Raw genomic sequence first — 26,571 nt, 5'->3', positions numbered from 1 at the left:
GACAAGTGAGAATGAATATACCTCCAATCTCTTATCTACATATGTATGTATCCATCAATCTATCTACCTATCTCTCTCCATCCATCTTCCTAGCTCATGAGGTAGTATGAAAATAGGTTTGAAAGTATGCCAAATTTTATAATGTAATACATAGTAAACCAAATTTTAATAGTATCTACTCATCTTTCTTTTTTTAACATTTCTCCAGAAATCATAATAGCATGACTAGATCTCAAATGGAGAAATATTTCTTAGAATTTTTTCTTACAATAGTGTTTGAACACTATTGTAAGTGTTCCCAGTTCTATTCAGATAGTTTCTTATTTTCTTCTCTTTTTTTTTTTTTTGTGAAGAATATAAATGAAGGCTCATTTAATAAAGGAGACATGTTACATGAAGCAAATGTCCCCCAGCTAAGATGTGAATTGCTTTCTATGAAACTATTTCCCATGGATATTAAGAGAGAAAACAACAACATGTATTTTATAAACAATCATGGTGGCAGAAAGGAATGCTGATTTGCAAATAAACTTTGATGCTTACTGTAATTCAATCTCTCACTCTACCTTTTCTTTTTACAATGAAAAAGTCTTAAATTGCTAGGTGTAAGGAACAGTGTGACTGGATACTACACAGCTGTACAAGGACAGTTGTACATTTTCTAGGGCAGGTGCTAGTTCAACAAATACTCTCAACTGCTACATTGATTAGAAAAAAAAAACAAAACACCAACAACTTCATATGGGATATGAATCAATATGCAGGAGTATTGGTATTTGACAAAAAGGTATGTGCTTTGATACATTTGACTGTGTCTCCCCCGAAACGCATCTATTGAAATAATAATGCCCATTGTGATGGTACTTAGAGGTGTGGCCTTGGGATGCAATTAGATCATGAGGATAGAGCCCTCATGAAGGAACCACACAGAGGTCCCTAGCCCCTTACCCAGCTAGGACACATCGAAAAGGGCAATCTATGAACCAGGAAGTGGGCCCTCTCATCAGCCTGGATACCGAATCTGCTGGCGTAGAGATTTTTGATTACATAGACTACAGAACTGTGAGAAATACATTTCTGTTGTTTATCAACTGTCAAGTCTTTGGTATTTTGTTATAGCAGCTCAAACGGACTAAGAAAATATACTTTAAAAATTAGATGAATGTAAGTGATAAGTATAATAATAACTGGGGAAAAGCTTATCAGCTGGATTGTGTGTATGTATGGGTATAATGGAGTGTGTGTGTGTGTGTGTGTGTGTGTGTGTGTGTGTGTACATGGGCTTTAATTACTGATTTTGTGTTTGAATTTTTCTTCTAGACCTGATTGCTAGCAGAGTGTCTAAGAAATAATTTATTCTGACTGAGGTGCAGGATCACTTCTTAACTACTAATAGTTTTACCCCTTAGGGTCTCAATTGTTATGTTATTCATGGATTTTTCTGCCATTACCTTGGTATTCTGGAAGGATCATAGTTTGATGGGTAATTTCTGTAATAGCAGCAACGTTTGCAAATAGCAAATATTTTTCTTTTGAGTGTTGCTATATAACACCTGCTGCTGGAACAGAACTTGTTTGCCAGAGGGGCTGTGGTATTACTTCAACAATAGACAGATCTCTCTTTGACATTTGAAAACCACTGTTTGCCTAAAAAACTGCCTTAGTTTTTTGTGTTCTTCCCTCATGTCTGTAGAAGTAAACACTATATTATCCTAGCTATGCTGAAAATTTGTGAATTCTTTTGGATTATCTCACATATACAGTTTCTATATTCTCTCTGGTTTCTTTAAATCTAAACCAAAATTTGAGCCATGTCTTTTAAAACTGTATTTTCCCCTTTTTCATTTTTCACTGTTCACAATTTCAGTAATTTGAGCATCTACTAAATGAAAGGGGCAACTAAGGGACCTCACGCAAGATTCATGGACTCTTCAGAACTTCATGGATAAAATTCAGCTAATTAAAGGAAATCCATGATAATGTATGACTTCATAGATATTTTCCTGAAAATTTTCAGAGTTTTTATTAAATCACTAAAAGTGGGAAGGCTCAAACAATGTTAAAAAGGGATGATTTGCATATTTACGGGCATACCAATGTCAAGTATTGTCAACATAAATGGTTTGAACAAATATACAAACAAAATGCTGCGGAAATATCAGCATTATTTTACAACTGCAGAAATAACAAGCACCCACTAGGGGGCATAAAAACCTAAAGAAGTTTGGAAACAAACCAGAATCACTTTTGGTTTTCACAAGCTGAGAGGGAGAAAAGCATTTCCAGTAAATTGCCTGTATGATTCCTTATCTTTGCCTACATACATTCAATATTTAGGATATATTTTTGGCATCTTATTCCTCTGAAAATAGTTGAACAGGACAAAACCTCACCAATTTCATAGATTATCTATTTTCAAGGTGTTTTCAAAAAGATGCAGCAAAGAATTCAGACAGCACTGCTTCTTTTAGAAAGAGCAAATTTCTGTAACATGAGATATCACTAAAGCATAATTTTTAAAAAGAAGCCCTAACCCAGAATTTTAGTGTGGAAATTAGGGGAAATTAAAAGACTGGGTTTATTATAGAAAAGAAAAATTGAGGAAAAGACTGAAATGCTTCTAACACATCTACTCATGTTTATACACTAAGCCCTCAACACAGGACTTCAGGGCTAAATATGCTCATCCAGTTGTACCCTTTTCAAAACCAACTCATTTATGTCTCTTTTTTGCTTCTGTTTAGCAATTATGCGATTGAATGAGAGTTTAAGAGTTATAAATCAAACATGATAATGACTTAATACCTTAGCATGTTTTCTATCTAAATGAATATCATCAGTAAGTCTTGATAGTCTAAAGAATGTTTTATTTTCAAAGTATGCTTTTCAGATTTCACATTTGTATCACTTTATTCTTCATTTTTTACAAAATTATGAAAATATATGTATAATTGATTATTGTGAGGCACACTTTAAAAACTGGTAGGAGCAGCTGTGGGGGTGCCGGAACTATTTCCCCAGGCTTTGGGATCCTAGTCTTTGTTGCCAGGAGCTATCCTTTCACCCTCAGTATCTTTGAGTCTGATCATGTCATTACCGCACATAAAAGCCTTCATTGTCTCTATCACCTGCAGGAAAAAATTCCAGTTCCTTAGCATGACATCCACAGCTCGCCATGACTTGGCCACCCCATCTTCCACTGAGCACCCAAACACACCCCACACTTTAATCAAAACAAATAACCCTCTATTACTGGAATGTGCTTCATCCTTCCACTCCTTTATTCCTTTGTGCATATTGTTTTTTCTAGCGTATTCCCCTTTACATAAATCCTTTCGGTAAATTCTTAATTTCCATTGATAAAGTTCAAGCATCACTTCTTAATTTGAAGAACTCCCTGGCTATTTTATCTCTGTCTAATAACAGACAGATTCTCCCTCATCCATGCAGACAGTGCTGCATGCACTAACAGAGTAGAATTAGTTTTTTTACAGGTCTATTTTCCTCCACAGAACTATGAGGTCCATGAGGTCAAGGATCATGTCATCATTATAAACCCAAGTCTAGCACAGTCCTTGTCCAGTGCTGAGCAAATAGTTGGAACCCAATAAATGTTTATTGCTTAAATAAATCCTCCAGGGAGCAGTGTGATGGTAAACAATAAATATGGGAACCAGTGAAGGGGAACTTCTATGCGCTTTCTTTCTTTACCAGATTTCTTCTCCAGCATCATCTCACCTCCTTAATTTGTCTCAATTCCTCTTTGGATACTTAGATGATATGCCCAGAATAACTTAGTTCTACAGTGTCAATTAATCTTATCTTTTATACCCAGAGAAATCATTTTTAACCTAGAGGATTTTGAATGAAGATAGATCATTGGAGGGATTTTACCATTTTCCACTCCATCCCTGTTTTCCATTGCCATGTGCTTGTATCCAGTCAGAATACAAGCCTGCATCCAGTCAGAATTTCAAAATACTAACAACCCAGATTTGACAGATTTTGCAATTCTTCAATATTTATCAATTTGAGTGAATATTAAACTCCTGGTCCTCTGACTCTTACATATCATTGAAATGGTTGGTTCACTTGTTACTCTCTCATCTTCTCACAGATGCTCCTCATCTTAGATTGGGACATTAGCAATTCTTTGAAAATTCTTTTGTTTGGTAACTGTCTTTCTTATCAAGAAACTCTCTGGTTTTGCCCCCGGGATATATTGGGGGAACTGTGTTTGTCTTCCATTAGAGGAAAAGGAAACTCATTAAGCAAATCAAAGTATAGGGAATGTCCCCTCATTTGGCTTTGGGCTGATGACCCTAGTTTCTATAGGTTGCATGTTTTGATTTTGCACCCCAAGGGGTTTCATCTTCAATGGCTGTCAGAACTGCTCTCACACTGGGGGCTTTCTTCAGTGAACCTGCTGCTGTTGCTTCCTGCTCTTCCTGTCCTTTGAAAGGTGGCTGTGTTTGAGGAAGCTCCCTCTGTGCATGCTCCAAGTTACCCCTGATGCACCGCAGGCTGTCACCCATGGAGCCAAATCCCTATGGCATTTCGACAGTTCTATTCATAAATCTGTTTTCTTATAACCAGTCACTGTAACATCACCTGTCTCACTTGCTGACACCACCAAAATTATTCATTGTTTACAATCCATTCAAAGATACCAAAGTGTCTTTGCCAGGGAAAAAGGAGGGGCTGTCCCCAGCGTTCTGCCTTCGGCACCTTCTTAGAGGAGAATTTAGTCAGGAAACTTAAAAGCCAGAAGTGGAGATGTTTCTTTTGCATGTTTTCACTTTTTTCCATCTGAGTTTACACAGTCTAAAACCTATTATAGGCTGCATGACACCCTTAAGATGTCTAACTATTTACCTCTTTCATTTTCTATTGTACTTTTAAAATTATTTATGGACCATCCAGTAATCACCTAACATATCACCTATTTCTAATTCTCCCCAAAAAGACCAGATAATTTTGCCACCTAGCATCTACTTCTTAAATTTTACAAAAAAGAATGTGTCAAAATCTAAGTACTGGAGATTAGACTCACCATTCTACTGGGGTAGGGGATTAGTCTCCTTTTTGGCGGCAGCAGCATCTGAGATGATGGCCCTGCAAATACAAGTCATGTCCCTACTGGTGTGTCTGTTCATGCCCACACTAATTCCAATTCCCAGGTATCTGCTATGGTCAATTTTAGTCTTTTGGGGTTGCTATGGCGGAATACCATAGCCCGAGAGGGAGGCGGAAGGGGACTTATAAACAACAGCAATTTATTTCTCACAGCTTTAAAGACTGGGAAGTTCAAGAAAAGGGCACCAAAGGCATCTGTAAGGACCAGATGTGAGTGAGAGACCCTTGTGGAGGTTAACAATGGCAGCTTTTATCTTGATTTTGATTTTGCTCCTTTTCTCCCAGACTTTTTCTGGCTATTTCTGATCCTTTTCTGGGGGTCCCTGCTGGAAGGTGCTTTAGACTCATGGCAGACTTTCAGGCCTTGCTCTGGGCCAATCCCGTTTGGGTGGACTTTTACCCACGAGGGGATAGGTAACCTTATATGTTTGATTTAGAAATTATATTGTCTTTTCTGTATTGTTCACTAATTGTATTAAAGTTCCTTTCCATCAAATGTTTTACATGTTTTGTCTTGATGTAGCAGATAGTAGAACCTATTTAGAGCAGGCAGGTTTGGGGGTTCTCCCTGCCCTGTAACAGACCCACTTCCTAGTTGACTGGAGTTGTGATACACGGCTGTTGACGGGCCGTCACCTGTGTCTTCACACTGAAGCGAAGGGCCAGGGGGCTCTATAAGACACTAATCCCGGCTATGAGGGCTCCACCCTCATGACCTAAGCACCTCGTAAGAGTCCTACTTCACATTGAACTCTAGGATGTGACATGAATTTTCTAAGGTTTAATAACAAGTCCATGGAGGCGTGGCAGCTCCCACTCAACTGACTACCCTGGCAGGTCCTGGTCTCCTCCCGACCTATTGTGGAGACAATGATCCAGTTTAGAGAGAATCACCACAGGCAGTTTCTCACAAATCGTACATCCTGGTAATGTGCCCGCTTTGTTCAGTTCCCATCTATGCATCCCTCTGCCCAGTCACTGACTATGGACTTCTTCCTGTTAACAATTCCAAAATTCATTAAGCATAAATAATTCAATATGATTAGATTGCATGTAAAAAGCCACAGCTGTTTAAATACAAAAAGAAGAGAGATCAGAAAAGCTGTAATTTAACCTCCAAAAGACAGCCAGGCATTTCCACTAAAATCTGAGCCTTCAATTTAACCTAGAAAGTTTCTACATCCTTAAACAAACTTTATTTTTGACGAGAAGCCAAGAGCCTATATTTACATTAGAGATGCTTTTGGAGAACAATTTCATTCTGTTCAAAGTGAGATAAAGTTATTTCCTAAAATGAGCTGAAGATACTACATGAATTTTGTGTTTAGATTTTTGGCCTCTTAAGTGACTAAAGCATTCATTGATTGAAAGGTAATTCAATCAGCTATTTAAATTAGTGCATAATCAGCATACACATAAATGAAGAGGGTCTTAAATACATTTATGTCTACACTTCTGTAGTTCTTATTGATTGGGTTTCTACGTGAGAATGCTCCTGTGGCTTCCTTCTGATTGTCTCTTTTTTAAAAAAAGTCCCAAAACCAAAACAAACAAAGAAAAGAAACAAAGCACCTGCTTAAACAAAAACCAGCTAAAAAGAACCTTCTATAAAAATTAATTTTTCTCAAAATTCATTTTAAAGAAAAAGAGTTAACCAATTAAGTGAATATAACTTAAGTCCAGGAATTAAAATCTAAAAAGTAATCCAGGAGACATCCCACATTGCCAGTACATTAAATGCATTAATTCTTACAACTCTTTGTGTGTTTGAATCAACTTAATTTTTCTGAAGATGAGATTAGATTATAGACACCATACCTCACTTTTAATGGTAAGGTATGTTAAAAAGTATGTTAGAATTTAAGGTCTAAGCAAGGAAACAAAAAATTTCTTCAAGTATTTATACCAGAATGGACTTAATGAAGGAAAGGATTTACAAAAGGGTGGAGTTGCTGATAACTAGAAGGAGAGACCACCACTTTGACAGCCTGGGGCAGAATCTCCTATGGAAATTGGAACCCTCCGCACTTTAAGGAAGTAACTGGAACCAAGTAGAAGGGTCAAATGCTGCCTGAGGATGTGCAAAGGACCTTGCCGGTCCTCCAACACTCTTGTGATCTATTAAACTCCAAGGAACCAAACTGGCACAAAATTGATAAGTAACCAGCCTGGGATATGTAACTGCTGGGGTAGTTCTGGATCACTAGTAATGTTAGGGGGAAAGGATGTCCTGAGATAATCTCATACAGGCTTTGTGGACTCCACCCCCACTCCAGACTAAAGCCATCAGGACATTGGGAAAGACAAATCCCATCACCACCAAGGGGAGGGTGGCTGGGACCTGAGGGTGGAGTTGGGCAGCCAGGTTGGATATAAAAACCAAACACGTGGGCCTTGCTCGCTCTCTGGCTCGCGATCGCTCGCCTCCTGGCTTCACCGCTCCTGGCTGGCGGCCAGCTCTCAGAGCGCCATTTTGGGATTCCTGATCGGCGGATCGGGTAGGACTCATTTAAAACTTTGTCTCCCACTTTTCTCCCAGAGCCGTACATTTCCTCATTTCCCTTTCCCTTGTAAATAAACCTTTTATTAACCTTTCACGTGTGCCTGCAGTAGAGCATTGATAAGTCCTTTTAAGCGCGCGGGTGAGGACCCACAGTCAGGCACCCCGTTTTGTATCGGGGTTGCTCTACAACAGTAAGAGGCCCACCAGACTGGAAAACAGTGCTTTCCCCCCCAAAGCTGTGCTCTCTGCACCTCACCACATCTCACTGCTAAAGTCCATTCCTTTTCCCAGATGCTATGGCCCAGACACAGGGCTGTTATTTTGTTGATTGACTCCAGCCCTCCCCCTTAAAAAGCAGAAAATTACATTTTACCAGAATTAGAATCCCTGAAGTGAGACTGATAGGGTCTCTCTGGGTAACAGGGCACGTGTCATGCCATCCTGTTTTCTGAAACATCACAAGTATGTCAGCCTTCCTACCTTGAGGACTAAGGGGAAGTTGGACCTTCTTCTAGGACAGGTTGTAGGCTTTTTAGTTTCTGTCAAAGATGTACATTTCAGCCCACTGTAAATTGAGAAAAAGCAAAAGAACTAAAATATCTGTTTTGACTTTGCGAATGGGAAAAAAAAGTTAACCATGAAGCAACATTATAAAGCTGTCCAATTTGATCTGATGACTGTAAAGTGTTCTTCTTGTATGAAATGGGCACAGATGTGTAATAAAAACTGGTCCCTGGGGCTTCCAAGCTCATGGTGACTAACTGCTGGCAAGAAGCTCTTAATTAGAATAAATCATTTCAGAGTTGTATCCTTCAACAGACCATTGAGAATGCCATTAGTGAGAAATTAAAGCATATTTTAAGGGTAGGTGAGTATCTATAAAACCAAGTTGTCTTTGGTTTCACAATTAGGTCAGCTGCTCATGAGCCTTTTTGTTGGAGTTTTTTTTTTTGTTGTTGCTGTTGCTGTTGTGTGTTTTTTTTTTTTAATTGTAGTAACGAAAGTCGATAGCTAATCATGCCAGAGTTTAGTTGTTAGTTATAAATTTAATAAAGAAAAATATTCTTACATGTAAAGAATATAAGATGGTAGATGAGGGTTTTGGCAATAAATGACAATACACGCTGGGTGCTTTAAATTAAAAGCAAGAGAGAGCATAGTGGTTCCATTATAGATGTCATTAACATGGATGCTGGAATACTCTTCAAAATCTGTTTGACAACTTGATGTTTCTACTAACGAGGGTTTATGATAATGATTTATTTACAGTTGAAGGGTAAAGCCTTCACAACACTGCTTTCACTTCTGAAAGCAGTCACTGAGTGATCAATGGTTGTTGATTTTCATTATGGGAAAACAAGGCTCAAACCTGATACCACAAAAGTAAGACTCCTTGAAATATTTCTGAAAACATTTGCTACCAATAAAGTTGTCTGCTTAAATAAAAGCACTTAAAGTAGCAAACTTTTATAGAAAAAATAATGAAAGCACATGATAAACACTAAAAGTGAATATTCCTCTTAAATGTATTTTCTTCCTTCTTTCCTTAGAAACTTATCCAATTCCCATAGTGAATACTTTGATTCTGATTGTAACTTAATACTTGTTCTTTTTCTATCTCCCTCCTCCCCATCACACCATCTCATGGTTAAGGAAGGAATTTAGAGAAATAAACAAATAATTGAACTCTAATTGTGTCAGATTTCTAAATATTTACATGTATTTCTTATCCTACCTCGACAACGCCAAAGGTTATTATTACTTTTTTTTTTTGCCATGCTCTATCTAATAACTTCTTCTAGAAAGAATTGTTAATTATCTCATTTACACCTCTGCTATCCACAGTGAGGAATGTCCCAGTGGCTTATTCTCTTCAAGCCTAAGTGAATCTCAGTTCCTCATTTTTAATTGTTTCTGGACTATTTTTTAGAAGAGATGTAAATAATGTCATTAAGTTGCCCATGTTGTTTCTAATATAATCATTGAGAGTACTGTAAAGTACTCTTCATAAAAGGCAAGTTGGTAAATATTTTGGGCTTTGTAGGACATAGGCCTTCTGTTGCAACTACTCAGTTTTGTTGTTGTCATGCAAAAATAGCTCTCCATAATCCATAAATGAATAAAAAATTCAGTGTCCGTAAATAAATTTTACTTATTTATGGAAATTGAATTTCATATGATTTTATGTTTCGAAAATATTCTTCTGATTTTCTAATCTAAATGATTAGAAACAGACTGTTTTTTGCTGAGAATCCAAAATTCTATGACAGCAAGTAGTGCACAGAGAGGAGACAGACTGGATTTGATCCACTGGATATAGTTCTCCAGCCTCTGACTTGGACCATTCTTTCTGTAATCAACTCTGGGAAGGTTAAGTGTTGTTTTCCTGCAGAAGAGTTTGAAATCGTTCCACAGAACATTACCTCTCTACTATTAAACCGATTTCTTCAAATGTTTCAAATTCTGGACTTTAGAAAATGCTCTTTTTGGGGAAAGAGAGTAAAAGAGGAGCGTCTGTATCCCAGCACCTCCGCCCTATCCACCATCACTGGGTGACTGGTGCCCATGGGCGGGGAGCATCATGAAGTGGGAAAAGCAGGTTTGCTGCTTACTGTTTATACAATGTTAGTACAGGAGGTGATGGGAGATACTTGCACAAGGAGGTATGATTTGAACTAAATATAAGGGAAATAAAAAGAAGTTCAACAAACAATAAAGAGAAAGGGTGTGTGGTTAAGTGGCTTCTGGCCAAATCCAGGTAGCTGGGATGGTCATGAGTAGGTGGACATAGGCTTTTGTCTTTCATGATACTAACTTCCTGACAATGTCATGCCTCTCGTGCTCTCTGAATTACTTAAATTCCACGATTAGGGATGAATGCTGCCTAAGAATTCTTGTTTTTGCTAAAATACAACTCTTACCGAGAGTGGTAACATGTGAAGGCTTGAACTCGTGTTATCTCTTCGGGATTGAATTTATATGTCAAATTGTTTCTTGAAGGCAGCTTTTAATGGGAAAAGGTTGGAGAGAAGTCACAATCAAAGAAGGGAAAAGCACCCAGAAATGACGCCTGTAGCACTGGAAATCAAACTCGGATTGTTTAAAAGTTTTACCCAGAGCTGGTTGTGCCCAGAAAAAGCTTTTTTCCGTGAACTGACTTTCAAAAGGGCGTTTGTTTGTCTAGCAGGAGCAAACGGAGCCAGCCATTATGCCTTAGAGACCCTGTATTGATCTTTGCAGACAAACCACTAAATAGGACTTGACTGCTACACAATGGAGGATTAATTCTCCCTTCCGCATAAGCCTACAGTGGGCATGTCAATATGCATTTATGAAACCTTCCTCTGTGCAGAGAGCAGAGAACCTAATAAACAAATTAATGTGGGGAAGTCAAAGAAGGCATGTGGCCAACATATTTTGTTTTTCCTAGGTTAAATTCTATTGAATGAAATCAGAATAAAAGCAAGTTTTCAATGTAACATCCCAAGTTCAATCATTTTATTTATTGTTTCTTGATTTATGTAGTATGATGTTATTTGTTTTATATTTTAGAAGGGACAAAATATGAAAACATGTTTTGTTTTGTTTTTTTTTCTATATCATAGTACCTGTCTCACTGGAATATCCCAAAGGATTATTGAAGATTTGAAATAAGAGTGAATCTGGGTAGCTATGAACTTCTGTTTGCCTGGAATATGATATTATTGTGTGCATTTTGCTTAGATTTACTATATGAATGGAGAAGAAGGGAAGTTCTCATAGTCTGCTAATTAAGTGAACTCAAATCACATTTAAAAAAATGAGGTGTTGGGCCTCCCCGGTGGCGCAGGGGTTGAGCGCCAGGTTGCGAAGCTGCCCACAGCCTCTGCTGTGCCGGTTCGATCCCCGGCTGCTCCCCGGCCACCGGAGGAGGGTCCCACATGGGGTGCAGACCTCTCCTGCCGCCCGCTGCTCCACTCAGCAGTGTACCTCAGTCCTTCTGCCTGCTCTGCTCCCCGCTCTGGCTCTGGTGAATTCTCTCACCCTCCCGCGCTTCTGACTGTACCCAGTGCTTGTATAAATAAATAAATAAAAATAAATCTTTAAAAAAGAAAATGAGGTGGTTGTTTTTTTTTTAACTAGATGGATTAGGTAAGGATAAAGTTTAATTATAATTAATTTATTAATAACAAAGTCAAACAAGTGTACATGTAGTATTCAGAAAATAGAGCAAGTGGAGAAGTCATACGGAAAGTTACAGGAAATCTTTAATGTCAAGTACCAAATACAGTGTCGTTAATGACAGAGGATGTGAGGCTGGTGTGGAGGTGTTCACTTTAAACTGTGATCTTTTCCATGATGTACGATGTACTCTTTTAACCTTATCTCACTTTCCTACTCAAAACCGAAAGTAGGGCCTCCCTGAGGTCCAAGGGGTTAAGTCATAGCACTATGAAGCTGTCCGCAGCTGTTAAAGCATGAATTAGATCCCCAGCCCAGGAGGTGACCCACATGGCCCAGCAGACCTCTTCTGTCTTGCCAGCTGCTCCCCTCAGCAGTGTATTTCAGTAGATCTGCCTGTTCTGCTCCCCACTCTGTCTCTGGTGAATCCTCTCACCCCCGCACACCTCTGGCCTGTACCTCAGTTCTTACATGCATGAATAAATAAATCTTTAAAAAAAAAATAACTGAAAGTAAACTCGCAGTAACTGTAATTCCAGGGTCCTAGCATAGCAGGTAAGTGGCTTTGTGAATAAATTGAATGAGTTTCCTGACACTGTTTTCATGTCTTTGTGTGCAGATCATCTATCCTTCACATCTGAGAGCAGATGCCCTGACTCTCATGGGCTGTTCTTCAGGTAAGAAGAATAGCCAGTAGTTATGGGTTATTACCTGGCGACAAAGAGGTAAGTGTAGACATACTTCTTATTCTTTCATAAGTTGGATATTCAAAGTCCAAGTGGTTTAAAGGGGCAGAGCCATCCTTGAACAATTTTTTTATCTTGCCTGATCACACACAATCATTTCTCCTTTTTTCTAAACTAATCTTAGCATTTCTAAAATAAAATTACACAAACATAATCCCCTGGCGACAACAGAGATAATCTGTCATGTGTAAACAGGGAGACATGAGCCACCCATGGTACCCACCTCTACCAGCCAAGAGTCTCTTTAATCAATTTGACCAGTAATGGCAGTGGTACCACATAAGGTGAATGGAAAGTCAGAGGAATGAGTGGGAAGCACCTTTGGTATATTTGGTCTGGATCTTCAGACTCTTAAGTTCCTTACACAGTGATTTCTGGTATCCCAATAGATCTTTAATTATCTCAGCTACTGAAATTTTCCAAGAAGTTTTTGTTTCATGCTTAATTCTCCAAAATGTATTGCATTCTGCTCACTTATTAAAAATGGGTGCATGTTATAAAATCAAAACAAGAGGAGAAGGTTATCTCAATTCCCAAAGTCTAGCAGTGGCTATGGGAATAGATTTTCCATGTTTATGTTCTATTAGGTCACGGTATACCTCTCTCCACAGAAAGGTAAATGCCACAAATATTAAATGTGCGCAAACACAATGACATGAAAGAAGAAAAAATGTTTCTGAATATTGCTAAATTCTTATGCTTCCAAATTAATATACAATCTGCAAGCAAGAGTTCAAAGATTAGAAATAATAACTGGTAAGCTATATCAGTGATTAGTTGTTTCTATGGAGAGATATTCACAAGCACAGTGTTGGCTCATATTGTAGTACAAACAATTCTATGAATTATAGCGGAACACTTCATGTGTCAGCTGCATTGTGTTCTATAAACTAACACATGTTTTTACTTACATAATCAGATAAAAACAGTAATTTATTTTCTTTGTCAGAACTTCCTTATCATCTAAAGGCAGCTTTATCTGATCAACATGAGATGGGAAATTAAAATTCTCAATGATTGAGTGTACCATAGTACTATTCTAAATGTATGCATGTAAGAAGGAAATGACTTTTTTTGGAGAGAGAAAGAAAACAAATTACCTTTTTTAAGGGAAACTAAAGAATTCAGAATATACTAAATGTTTGATTTTCTTGTAGGTCCATGGTTATTCCAGATTAGCTAATAATTGACATACTCAAGAGAGCAGGGTAAGGTATGTATTACCCCTCCTCCCATATGAGCAAAATTCTTTTTAAAAATTCTTTAGCTTTCCTGCAGAATTATTGCAAAGAAGAAAATGCTTGCTATCCAGCCAGTGTTATTACAGAGTTGGCTTATACGAGGTAGATCTGAATTTGCTTCTCATATTCCAGAAAAACTAAACCGAACCAAAATAAGGACAGCATGTCACCCCAATCCAGACTTTCTGAAGTTCTAACCCTCACATTTAAGACTGGGCAATTCCCACTATTGGTAGCATTACTGAAATACCTCCAATGACAATAGGATCTGCATTTGATTCAACTAAACTTCAGATTAGCAAGAGATGACAGGATCCTCTGAAGGAGGTTTATGTAGAGGTGCTTGTCACTCTGTCTCTGATGGCACATTTGCCCAGATTTGTAAACTGCATGGATTTTGCTAAAAAAAAAAAAAAAGTCTACTGTTAGTGGCTATCACACGTGAGCATATTATGCCCCTAGTTACTGTTTCCCAGTTGATGGCAACATGACTTTGAGTCATTTCATTTTAAAATGAGAAAAATAGGAAATCAGAACACTCTGTCTCCTATGGGCTTTGTGATATTGAGTAAATAATCTCACCCTGAGAGACTGTTTATCTCTAAAATGTGGCAATGAACATGTTAGCTCTTTCTACTTTCTTGTTTGTGGTGGACTTTATTACTCCAAACAGCTATTCAGGTAGACTCTAGTTGGAGATAAGATGGTGCATGGAGGCCCTCAGACTCCCAAATAGCTGTCATTACAAAGGGCTGAGTCTCCATGAAACTAGAGATTTGAAGTCAACCTTGGCTGAACAATAAATCACATCTGTTGAACACTATGGTCCTTACATGGAAAAATACATTAATAATAAATTCATAAAGCTACCATGAGGTGGGGAATATTATTCCCCTCTTTCACAGTTAAGGGAAAGAGGTTGAGAAGGACTAAGTGTCTGTAGGGATGATTGTGGAAAAGGTGAGGAGGACTCAGTGTGCCTGGCATGACGTTCTCCTAGGGGCTCACTGTGTGTGACTATGCATGCACTGATGCTATGCTTGTGCACACAGATGTGTGTGCTTAACAGGGGAAGAGCCAAAACCTGAACCCAGGCATTCTAGACCTGAAGATGAAATAAGTCTTCTGGAAGCAAACTCAGATTATAAATTTACTTAGGAAATTCAGGGCCCATAGCGGGCTTCTGAATTTCCAAGTTAAGATTACTGTTTCTTTAAGTTTTCATCTATTTGAAAATCAAATTAATTATCTTAGGTGGAAATGTTTTGTACTTTCACTTATGGACTTTGTTTGCTCTCCTGATCTTTTATTCATTTTTACTCTTAAACCCTAAAGCTAAGTTAGAACAACGGCACCTCAGAAATGTAACATTCAAAGGCAAATCACAAAACTGAAGTTTTAAAAAACTAAATAGATTCCCTTTACCCATCTTTCAAAATGTATTAACAAAGGTAAGAATGAAAAAAGGCAAATGACTGCTGAGCTATAAAAGACACACTAAAACAAAACAAAATCTCCTATAATTTAACCATGCTTAAATAGCCAGTATTACTGATCTGGTACATTTCCTTGCAGAGACTCTCTACACATGCTATCCTATAATAATAAGAAATAAAGTTGACATTGCTTCAAAAAAAAAAAAAACAAAGAAAAGAAAACATCAATTTAGAGAGAAAGTACTAGCAGCTTTTTAAAAAAATTTAAATTGAGATCATACTCCCCGCCGCACCCACCCCCACCCCGGAATTACCAGAATCAACATAAATGCTATATATGCCACACACATTTCTGCTTCAAATTGCAAAGTTAAGGATGTTTAGGAGGGATCTCTGGCAGGAATCCAAAATGTTAGTGGAATGATTTTAATCTTCAGATGCCAATCATAAAAGACAACAAACCCAAAGCATTAAGTAACATTAAGATTACCATAAATTCTGGCACAGATAGAGCCCAGAGAGAAAATTATTTTAAGAAAATCGGGGGCAAATAAATAGGGTTACATAAAAGTACCAAAGTGCATGTCTAGCACAGATGTTAAAAAATGTAAGCTAGCTGCCTCACTAAGATGAATGAGAAAAGAAGTTGAGTCCATTATCATCAGGACATATGGCTGGTGTAACATTAGGTTTCTAATATTCATATGTTTAACAAAGAATCACAGCTTGACACTCAAATGAGTGCTGGTTTTTTCCAAGGCATCACCTTGGCAGCTTCTGCAAATGTTCCAAAGATGTTGAGGTTATTTTAAAAGTCTCCACAGATAAAAGTACAACTTAGACCTACCATACCAAAAAGAAATAGCTGTCTTATCTCGGTCCATGTTGACAGAGGATACAGGCAGAAGCATCAGCTGAGCCTGACCACATCAACTTTCAATCTTTTAAAGTGAGGGAAGCTTTGGAGACATGAGCCATTGGATTAAGCATATGCAGTCTTCCTAGTTTTTCTTAATATCATTTAGAGTCTTTGTTACACAGCAAGCTCTTTGCTGTCCATTTCAGTTGGCACATTTTGATTTGTTCATTGATTGAACTGCCTGATTACTACCTGATACTTAATCCTAATTATATAATTATATAACTAATATAATTATATAAATAATATAATCATATATTTAATATATATAATAAAATGATGTTACAATTATATATTAAATTATATAATTATTTGTATAATATATATTATTATATATAATATATATTATTATAATTGGGATTGTATAATTGGTATAATCTAAATTATACATATGGACTTTGATTAGTCCTTATAGTAAAATGATTCAAAAACCATTCAAAACAAAAACTCCTGGTTAGAAATCTGTTATGAACTACTTTTGCTCAGAAAACCAAAGCTTCAAGGAATAGAATCAGAATATTCTCTGAACTAAATCTGAACAGGACTTGTATAGAACATGAAAACCACTTTTACTTATTCCTAAAGAAATACAAAGAATTTGTGTCAAATCCTCAGTGACAGGAAAGGCTATTTCTGTATATGATCTGACTTAGGCAGCCCCATTGGGCTGACTTCCCTGGCATGACCCTCGCTACAGCTTATCAAGTTGTGTTGTTTTCATAAGAGAACATGATTTCTTTCAATGTCAGCTTTTGATATTTCTAAAATTAAGTTGGGAAAAGAACCTTTTCATAGTTATCAGACATTGATCTGTTTTAGGCATCCTGATAAAGTGAATTCAAGTCATTAAATCTATATTAAATTCATTGCTTTGCACATAATAACCTTCAGTTTCACTGAATAAATAATAAATGTTATGCAGCATGTGGAATATAAACTTAGATCTAAATCTAAATTTAGATGGTCACTGTAAGGATAAAACCAGTATTTCTGAAACTTTACCAAATGCTAAAATCAGTATCTCTGATGAGAATACATGACATCTCTCAGGCAACCAATGACTCAATTTGTCATTCTGTTAATTCACTTGTATATTATATCTTACATAAATGAATGTATATAAAAGAGGTATATAATCTGCAATTCCTATTTTTGCATCATAGATATGAATGACTGAGATGACTTTAGTACTAACAGTAGTCTAATTTAAGGAAATATACTGTATATTTTTATCTGACAAGCGTGGCAGGAAAGTGGGAAATATGTGAGAATCAGTGTAGACAGAAATGTGAACTGACAGTGCATAAGAACTTAACAGAGCTAAGTGGCTAATTTAAATAAGCTTAAGACTGAGTGGTGAAAGGGGGGCAACAGGTCTAGTTTGGTACGAGCACACAGATGCTACTGTTACCATCCTGGGATCTCAGGCTTTAGTTGTGGGTCTGCTAAACTTAAGTGGCCTAGTCAGTCACCATTACTGTTACCTGCAGTTCTGCATTCCTATACAAGGTCAGAACTGCCCTTCGGAACCAGTCATTCAGCCATAGGAGACAAACCTTACAAGGTGCCTTTCAAATCAATCAAGAGCAGAAAACTTGATCACTCTGGGAAGGGTACGTATCACGAGGTATGACCGGGAACACCAGGGGGCTGACGATGGATGCATAAACTTACTCTCAACTCATACATCATGAGGTATGACTGGGGGCTGAGGCCTGATGTATGACAAGGGACCCCAGAAGTTGATCAGTGGAAACCTTGTTGATAAGACTAGGACCTTAGCTGAGGATCTGGGGTCTGGTTTCGATTACAACACTTGGTAATCAAACGAATAAGAATTATCCAGTCATCTGGGCCTCCCCTGGTGGCGCAGCAGTTGAGCGCTGGGTTGCGAGGCTGCCCGCAGTCTCTGCAGTGCCGGTTCGATCCTGGCTGCCGGCGAGGGTCCCACATGGCGTGCAGACCTCTCCTGCCTCATGCTGCTCCCCTCAGCAGTGTACTTCATCAGTCTGCCTGTTCTGTTTCCCGCTCTGGCTTTGTGAATTCTCTCACCCTCCCGTGCTTCTGACTGTACCCAGTGCTTGTATAAATAAATAAATAAATCTTTAAAAAAAAAAAAAGAATTATCTGGTCATCAAACTCATGTCCCCCTGAAGCTCTATTCCTTAGTTTCACCCATCCTTTTCTCCTTGTCCTCCTAACCCATGTAACTGATGCTGTATGATTATTCTATCAATGAAAACGGTCAGGATCTTGCTCTTCAGCATCCTGCATTATGCAGCCTGCTCCACAACTCCTGTTTCTTTATCAGTGTGGTGTTGCCCAACGCAACATTTATTGAGCGCATGAAATTGAACTGGGCAAGAACGAAAGCTCTGCCAGCCTGGGGTCCAAATCCTCTGATGCCATTTACTAGCCATGTGAGTTCTGTAACTTTTATGAGAATAAATCTTCTCATCTGTCAAACAGATCAAAAACTTCAGTTTGTTAATTTTTTTGATGCAGTCTAAGGACCAATCTTAGAATAGCTCCAAAAATGAAGGAAATCCCAAATTATGATGGTAAACAGGGATTATAAATGAATTAAATCAGGTAGAAAATGAGAACAATAGGATGGTCTCACTCATACATGGAATACAGAGAAACAAAACAAAGGAACAGTCAAAACTAAGTCAAAGAAAATCCTAGAAATCTGACTGCATAATGGAGGCTACCAGAGGGAAGAGTGGGGGTAGGATGAGGGTTAAATGGACTACAGTGGAGGATTATGGATATCTTAGTGGTGGGTGTAGTGTGGTGACATACACCTGGAGAGGTGTGATCTTGTATCTCTGAATCATGAACAGTATTGCAACCTATGTTACCTCAATAAAAAACAATGCAATTAAAAAAAGAAAGAAAGAAAGAAAGAAAAACTATTCTTTGGTTTGGTTGCCAGAGCAAATAATCACAGAACCAGGATTCATGTCAGGAGTACCTAGGGGAAAACTGCAAAATCAGCCCAGGGCAAGTGGATTGTTGACCCTGTTTATAGTTGTGCCTATTCAGAAGAGGCTGAAGAATACAGTGTCCTCTTGGCTAAAATATTTGCTATGGCATTATGATATTATTTAACTTTTATTCAAGTTTAACAGTGAAGTGGAGGAGAAAATATTACTGCACTAAATTACTTGCTCCCTGCTCAGATTTGAATATATAATAGCTTAGTCAATGGCGAAGCAATTATAAATGTCTGCAAATAAAAATAATTCCTTATTCCTAGTGTGCAAACATATGCATCCCCCTCCTTTACCAGTTGCAACAGAAGTTTGAAAAGCAACTTGGGAATTATTTGTCATCCTTCCTTGTTCTGACAGCGCACTTGTTACAGGGTCCTTGGAACTGGGTCTTTGTTATTTTGCCTTGCTGTATTGCATTAACCTGGTCCTTGTTAGCTTTGGAGTCACAAAACCCTAGCCAGCCAATACCCTGCTTCCCCTGATAGCCTGACATGGTGCTCAGTCCCATAAAACCAGGACCTCCACTGCTCTCAAGCCAAGAGTGAGGCCCTGTTGCCCCCGACACCCTCATCCTATTGTGTGATCCACAATAAGCATTTCTCACTTGAACCTTTGATATTATGCTTCTCTCTATATTTCTTTTGTCATATCAATAAAGCCAGATAAGAACTCTACTATGCTGAAAAGAGGTTATCTTTACTCACTATAATAAGATTCATCACTGTGAATCTACAGTTGGATATAGCAGCACCATCAGCTACAAAGCAGCAGCATGTAGTAGATAAAAATAGCACAGGGCCAGGTTCGTGAATCTGTGACCCGTGCATGGCCAAATGCTCAACAAGGTCCTCTGCTTGGTTGAGTGCTCTGCTCTGGCCATCTTAAAATTCTTAATCATTCTCTCTGATTTTGGGTTTTGTAAGTGAAATCCTGTGGGACAACAGAGCATGTGCCCGAGCTGAGGTGATGCACACAGCATGCGCGTCAGCTGTTCAGAGCTGCTCATTTGCATAGAGGCCTCATCGTGTCCCATGAACACAGAATTCTGGTGGACCCACGATACGTGGGAGTTCAGCAAGATTCCAAGCAAGTACAAGCTACACGTGTTACATCGACGCCTGGGTGGGTGTGCTGACAGCCCTGAAGACATGCTTTCTTCTTGAACCAGATTTGCTTTGAGCACAGAAACAAGGAATGGCATTCTAAGAAAGCTAACACGAGAACCTCCACCACACCCTTTCTTCCCCCTGTTCTTCTAGTTGCTGACCACTTAGGCTGACAATGGTACCTAGAAGGAAAGGGAAGGCGGGCAAGCCATAGCTCCTTTTTCTCTTAGCTCTTCCTTCCTTAGCAAGCTGAAGGGTAGACAATGTGGGTGTAATATGTGCATAATCCGAAGTGACATAAAAACAATTGAGTTCGTTTTGTGCAGTATTTCCACAGCTTTTTTTTTTTTTTTTAAGACCAAATACATATTCATGTTGCAGTTACGAAATATGAATTGTGTAATTTCGGTGATTCTGCACACACAGTGAATATTTGTATTTGCAATTAAAACTGGTATTGTGCAATATACAGATGAATGGTATATTTCATGGTAATAATTTCTTTACTTAGACCCATATTAAGTTGCAAATTAAAATTATGACAAGTGAAGAGAAACTGTGCAAGAAAGAATAAAGCTGTGTTTTAATTCCTTTTTTTTTTTTTAAAGAGGCACGTATTTTATTTATTTATTTATTTGTTTGTTTGTTTGTTATACATGCACTGGGTACAGTCAGAAGCGCGGGAGGGTGAGAGAATTCACCAGAGCCAGAGCGGGGAGCAGAGCAGGGAGAAGGACCGAAGCACACTGCTGAGGGGAGCAGCGGGCGGCAGGAGAGGTCTGCGCGCCATGCGGGACCCTCCTCTGGTGGCCGGGGAGCAGCCAGGGATCGAACCGGAGCTGTAGAGGCTGCGGGCAGCTTCGCAACCCAGCGCTCAACCGCTGCGCCACCGGGGAGGCCCCTGTGTTTTAATTCCTTTAATGGCACTTCTCCCTTTCTGAACAAGGGCTTGTATTTGTGTTTTGTACGGGTCCTAACAATGATCTAGCCTGGGTGGTTAAGGCTCTCAAGGCACCAAGAGCTTGGTTTGAATCATGTTCTGCTAATTGGCTATGGTCTTTTTTAACTTTTCTAAACCTCAATTTTCTCATCATTTGGTTATTTATTTTATTTTTTTTTAAAGATTTATTTATTTATACATACAAGAACTGGGATACAGGCCAGAGGTGCAGGGGGTGAAAGGATTCACCAGCATTAAAGTGGGGAGCAGAAGAGGCAGATCTACTGAAATACACTGCTGAGGGGACCAGTGGGTGAGACAGGAGAGGTCTGCTGCACCATGTGGGTAGCTCCCTGACTGGGGATCGAACTTGTGCTGCAGAGGCTGCAGACAGCTTCACAGTGCTGTGCTTAACCCCTTGCACCATCAGGGAGGCCCTCATCATTTGGTTATTTAATCAACCTACATTTATTGCGTTTACAAGGTATATTGTGAAGAACACAATAGACTTTCTACAAGGAAGAGAGGAAGACAGAAATTAAGCTGATAAACCAAAAATTAAGGCATAATTACATATTATGATAAATGCTATGAAAAAAGATTGAAGTGTTTTTGAAAAAGAAAGTTGAGTAGGGGGTTGAGACCTAATTAATTTATGGGTGACAAAGTATTAAATTAGAAGATGAATAGGAGAAAACTGGTTGGGAAAGGGAAGAAATGACAATACTGATTTCATAACTCTTCTATGAAGATATTATGTGATTATATGATACATATGAAAACCATTAGCACAGTCCTGGAAACACGAAATACATGGTTCACTTTAGATTTATTAGAAGATTGGTATTAGTCAGTCTATAAAGTGATTTCTAGTCACGCACCATTCATTCATATTAGGCAATGTATATGTAAATATATTTTCTAAAAAGTTCATTATCTACATAATTACTTATTTAATGATAATTTAGTTGGTCTTTCGACATTATTCTGTTAATCCATTCTGTTAATTCTTTCTCTTGGCATATCCCATGTAACAGTTTCTAATAAAATCACCTGGGAATCTAAAATTCAGCGTCTGAATCTATATGTCATCTGACTCATTTAGTTTCATTGCTGTGGGCTTGCAAGCTTCCCCGCCTGACCACAAGCCATTTCAATTAAAGAAGGTAGCGAAGGTCTTTCCTTCCTGTGTGTAGTTTCCTTTTACTTGTCAATGATTTTAACCACGATTATGAAACAAAATGTAAGTGTTTCTCATCTCTCTGAATAGTCACTTTTGTCTCTCCCTTTCTGCCAGTCATGGGGCTGCTGTTTCCTATTTTCCTCTGTTTTCTGAAACCAGCCTCTTGTGTCATCTTGCTTGATGGAACTTCAGGTCTTAGGTCAAGTTAGCTAGTTTTTTGCTGAAGCAGTGACATCTGGAAAAGGCTGGCAAAATATTGTCCTAAGTTGGTCTTTGCTGTCACTTTCCTTGCCTCATTGGCAGTAGCTCTTTTTCAGCCTTTGTTCGCTGAGCATCCAGAACCCACAAGCTGAGCCTCAGGAACAGTGTCGCTACATCAGCCTGGCTTGTTCTGCCTCAGCAGTATACTGAGTTTCTGACCTGTCACAATCCCTTGTCCAGCCAGAGGTGGATTTATGGTGATGTTAATAAAGCATAACCTTCAGGGTCTTGAGAGGAGCTCTGTCAGTGTGCTTACACTATGCATATATTTGTTTTTTCTCCAGAGGAAGAGATTGTAACCGCTATATGTTATTGCTGCCAACACCTTCCACTTCAAATTTTCTTATTTCCCCTATGGCCCATGAATATTGCAGCATTTTGGGATCTGCCTCACATGTTAAATTGGGTATACATTGAACTTGAGTTTAGAGGGCTACATATGTGGTTCATAGCTACTTCCATGGATAATTAGGGTTACAGTTGTCCTGGTATAGGGATCATTTTTAGAAATACACCTACGACCCTCTGTGCCAGTTTCCCGGTACCTGGCCAAGAGAAGAGGGCTAGAATCTGTATCAGTATGGAAAGGTGTCCTAAATCATCTGGCACTGGAAATAGGTAGGTTTCTTTCAGATTACCCAGAAGCTACTCTGAGGAAAGTTCTTCCAATCATCAGATAGATAAATTGGTAAGCAAAGGATTCAGTTCTAATAAATGCCTACCTGTCAGGGATGAAATTGATAATGTGGGGGTGCATTGCATCATATGTTTATAATTGAATTTTAAAGTAGAATTACATATAATTTTTATCTGTTTAGGAAAAAATCTGTAATGGTAGTAAAAACAAAACATATATGTGTTTTATGTATCTCAACCATCAGTTAAACAAACTAAACTATGCTATAGGAATTACTGAATTATGTTGTTATCCTCTCTAAAGAAAGTATTTTAAATATTATGGAAGGAGATGGACAATAAATATGCAAATTAAATGTGTAGGGAAAAAAGTATTAAAGATATAACTTAAATATTTTCTGTATTTTCTGACATATTATTCAAATTTCTTAAATGTGAAAATTTGTTGTGTTCCCTTTTTTGATTATAAATATTTACTTTTCTATGAAATTTTGCATGTATGACTCATGTTTTTGCCTTAAAGAAGATTCTCAAAACTACATAAGCTTAAGGGCTCACAGTAGCTGTCTGCTTGACTCCAACTCTATACATTTTATCAGAAAATTGATGTTAGGGTAATAGCAATCATTTTATGTTATACCTTTTTTTATGTTGGGTTACTAGCCTCTACTGTGTGCCCATTGAAAAGAGTCTTCCTACAATCAAACTCTGTGAAATATACAAAGAACTTCAAGACTCTACCCTCTGGTTATAATGGTGTCCCATAGCCTAGTGAAATAGAGGTTAGTAAATAGGGGGTCCTTCATGGAGCTAAGGCTGGTAGAAGGTGGCTCCAGGGAGCAGTGTGAGTTAGAGGTGGAATGAGAAAAGAGAAAAATGGAGCAGACACTCTAACAAAGGCTGTCTAAGGAGAAGGATATGTAAGGAGAGAGAGCATGAGAGAGCATATTTTATTCAAACTTTTTAAATTCCCAGTTTCAGATCCTCAGCTTGAGGTCCATGAAACTATCTGTAACCTTATAACACCACTGTTTCACATTTCTCATCTGTTGGGATCTGAGTGGTTCTCTGTTCCTGGTAACCAAAAAATGTCCTGAGAAATCATCTGTCTCAATAAATTTATATTTTACTGGAGGACTCTGGAAAATGATAGCTACGATTAATCAAATAACAGCTCAATTATTAAATGCCTACACTATTTCTAATCTTCATCATATCCCCAGCAGGCAGCTATGGCCAACTTCTTAAGAATGAGAAAATGGACAACCTCAGAGAAGGGTGTAAAGCTTGTAGAAGCAAAAGTGGATTAGTACTCTACTCAGCTTTGTCTGACTTCACGTGATGTGTTCTTTCTGTTAGACTGTGTTGCCTACCAAAGTCAAGAGTCAAGGGAATGGATTTCAGTTGATGAACTTTTATACATGCTAGTGAGCACAAGATGGTTGGATGCTAGAAGGCTGAGAGATCATCTAAATCAACTTGCTCAAGATTCCAGAAAAATTTCCAAACTGAGCCAAGATCCTGGTCCTGACACCCTTCCATGAAATTGTACCTACTGTGATAGTTCAGAAGAATCCAGACAAAGTATATTATGTTTCTGCTTGAATTAAAAAACTATTTACCTTTGGTACATTAATAGGCAATGTTAAAGTATTCTAGACTAACATTTCTCTGAAAAGGGGTTTATATTTTATTCCACATGTTCATTCATTTTAAAAGACTTGTTCATTATATGATTTAGTTTATTTAAAAGACAGAACAATGACTATAATACTTGCCACTATTTATCAAGTGTCTGCTGTGTTTACAAACATTATTTCAAAGCTATACACAAAGTTGAATGATAATCATAAGGATAGTTAAACTTAGATAAATTCAGTAACTTAACAATGCCACACAAATGTCAAGGGTCAAAACTGAATTTAACCCAGGTCTTGTTGACTACCAATAGCAAATATTTAACAAATTTTGTTAAAGTTTGACATATAAATATAAGCTATGACATTTAGACATGGCCTATATTATGCCCTTGCTTTCTGTGTTTATTTTCTTACTATCTGTGAAATAATTATGTCTTGCCATTGAAATCAATGATCTGATTTAGCGATAGCTATTAGATAGTCCTTGAACAGAAACCTTGGTACATGAATACTCAGGAAATGTGAATTTTCTCATTGAGCCAGAAGAATGTTTGAAGACATATATATAAGAAAACAACTCACCTAACTAGTGCTTTAAGACTTAAGAGTCATTTCTGTATTTTTAAACTGAAGTTCAAGAATTTAGATTTATTTAAGCCCCTAGGGGGGAAAAATATCTTGGGAATTCTACCAGCCTGAATAATTCATCATCCAAAAAATAAACCAGAATTTATTATAAAATTCTGATATTTTAGAAATGTCTCTTTCTAAAAATTGCTACTTGGCTATGTTATGGTTGATTACACTGATATTGATTTTTGTTCCCTTTGAATAAACAGATAGAGGCTATGAAAGGTAATATTCTTTATTGAGAATTTTTTTTGCTCAGGATTCTATTAGAAGGAAAGAAGGCAAGGCTAGATAGTATTTGGGAAATAGTGATTATTATGTGAGATGAAATGAATATAAATTCAGCACAGTGCCCGGCATACAGTAAAAGCTCAATATGGATCAGGTATGTCTATTTTTATTATTGGCTATCCAAAGATGCCAGGAAAACCATCAGACTTCCTAAGATGAGGACAGCATTTTGCCAAATGCTTCATAAGACATACTAGTATGCTAGGCTGGTAGTGCAATAAAGTGGCTTTCTGTAGCTACAGATGGGGTTTGGTTTGCATCTGGCTTTCGGCCAGCCATGTAAGAGCCCTTGTCAATTACCGTGGAGGTTTGATCTGACCTGCTGATGTGACATTGCTGACACCACTGTGTGGCCAGTGCCACCTGCAATGTATCAGCATTTTTCCTCTTGCAAGTACCACACAGCTCTAATAAATATCCAATTTCTCACTCTGGGGGATGCACTTTCTTTCTCTCCTCTTCCTGAACTTAGGACCTCAATATAGGTTCTAGTACTGTGGGGTAACTGTTTGTCTGATGGATATAACAGATGAGTAGGCTCACATAATTTTCCATTGGTAGTTACCTAAAAGGAGAAATTGTCAACAAATTCACATTGCTCCCAAGTATTTTAACTATGAAAGGTGAAAAAAAAAATCAGTTCAATATCTGGTAATTAGGGCCTCCCCGGTGGCGCAGCGGTTGAGCGCTGGGTTGCGAAGCTGCCCGCGGCCTCTGCGGCACCGGTTCGATCCCCGGCTGCT

General features: G+C 38.1%; 1 protein-coding gene and 1 long non-coding RNA gene across 4 annotated transcripts in view; one reads left to right on the top strand and one right to left on the bottom strand.

The window, feature by feature from the left end:
- Nucleotides 1-26,571, bottom strand: part of KCND2 (potassium voltage-gated channel subfamily D member 2) — a 448,186-nt gene that overhangs the window by 25,548 nt on the left and 396,067 nt on the right. The gene's annotated exons all lie outside the window — the stretch shown is intronic.
- Nucleotides 915-24,900, top strand: LOC119246036 (uncharacterized). Of its 3 annotated transcripts, none has more exons than XR_008550840.1 (5): nt 915-1,164; nt 12,420-12,477; nt 13,704-13,759; nt 17,652-17,755; nt 24,627-24,900. It is a non-coding gene; the product is annotated as an uncharacterized LOC119246036 (long non-coding RNA). The 3 variants fall into 3 exon arrangements; XR_008550839.1 differs by having other exon boundaries at nt 24,494-24,900; XR_008550838.1 differs by having other exon boundaries at nt 24,491-24,900.

The sequence above is a fragment of the Talpa occidentalis genome, unplaced genomic scaffold (genome assembly GCF_014898055.3).
Source record: "Talpa occidentalis isolate TD23 unplaced genomic scaffold, MPIMG_talOcc4v2.1, whole genome shotgun sequence".
NCBI lineage: Eukaryota > Metazoa > Chordata > Mammalia > Eulipotyphla > Talpidae > Talpa > Talpa occidentalis.
This window is presented reverse-complemented; position numbering and strand designations above follow the sequence as displayed.